Here is a 1,415-nt window from a genome sequence, read left to right on the forward strand (position 1 = left end):
ACTGGACCGCCCCTTCCCCGAGCCCAGCCCGTCCGTCACACAAACCCCGCCCACGGACTGGACCGCCCCTTCCCCGAGCCCAGCCCGTACGTCACACAAACCCCGCCCACGCACTGGACCGCCCCTTCCCCGAGCCCAGCCCGTACGTCACACAAACCCCGCCCACGGACTGGACCGCCCCTTCCCCGAGCCCAGCCCGTACGTCACACAAACCGCGAGGCGCCCTCTGACCCCGTTCCCGATACTGAACTCCCACCTCTGACCTCGCACCCCGGCCCCCAAAGTCCACCTCTGACCCGTTCAGCGGTTCATGCAGTTGCCTGTCAGCAGAGTGCGGGCACTGGCTGGGAGCGGACCTACTGGAACCACATCATCTGTTTACTCTGATGTTAAAGTAATTGCACCAGATTCCCAAGGGGGAGGCACATGGTGACAGCTCTCCCGCTTTGTTTTAAATACTTGGCATTTCTGGCAGGAAATTCTGATCATAAATCCTATAAAAACACCGCAGACCTTCACTACAACTACCCATTCTAATACAGGGCATTGCGGAAAGGCAAACTGCCCATTTTTCCACAGCCGTGGGTTGTGGTATTCTATGAATTGAAGGCCCAGTAACAGCACCTATGAAAGGCTAAGTATACAAGTGAGAGATTTGGGTACCAGGCCAGAAGGTGGAAAGGTGAGCTAAGTAATTGAGCCTTTACGGTAGGTTAGGGTGGGCAGGAAGAAATGTTTGGGGAGGTGGAGGGCCCTGGGTGACTGCAGGTCCTGGGAGGCAGAGTGTGGGTTTTGGGGAGGGGGCTTGTTGGGTCCGAGGGGACAAGGGGTGTATATCAGAGTTCAAGACAGAAACTGGGGCTTCAGGTCTGTGGTTGGAGGAAGAAATAGCTAGACCCTGGAATACAGGGTGTACGTGTTAGGTCCTCAGCTCAAGAGAGATTATCTAACTCTGGGGATGTTGGTCCAACTTTGAGGAAGAGGAGAATACATGAACCTTAATGTTACAGAGTGCCCATACAAGTAGGGTTGGATAGGATAAATAGACAAAGTCTTCAAAGTTTGTGAGAAGATTTGTAGCTCGGGTGCTCGTTGTTGTGGTTCTGTTCGCCGAGCTGGAAGTTTTTGTTGCAAATGTTTCGTCCCCTGGCTAGGCGACATCATCAGTGCTTGGGAGCCTCCTGTGAAACGCTTCTATGGTGTTTCCTCCAGCATTTATAGTGGCCTGTCCCTGCCGCTTCCAGTTGTCAGTTTCAGCTGTCCGCTGTAGTGGCCGGTATATTGGGTCCAGGGCGATGTGTTGATGGAGTTTGTGGATGAATGCCATGCCTCTAGGAATTCCCTGGCTGTTCTCTGTCTGGCTTGCCCTATGATAGTAGTGTTGTCCCAGTCGAATTCATGTTGCTTGTTGTCTG

Source organism: Chiloscyllium plagiosum, chromosome 26 (assembly GCF_004010195.1).
Source record: "Chiloscyllium plagiosum isolate BGI_BamShark_2017 chromosome 26, ASM401019v2, whole genome shotgun sequence".
In the NCBI taxonomy this organism is placed as follows: domain Eukaryota; kingdom Metazoa; phylum Chordata; class Chondrichthyes; order Orectolobiformes; family Hemiscylliidae; genus Chiloscyllium; species Chiloscyllium plagiosum.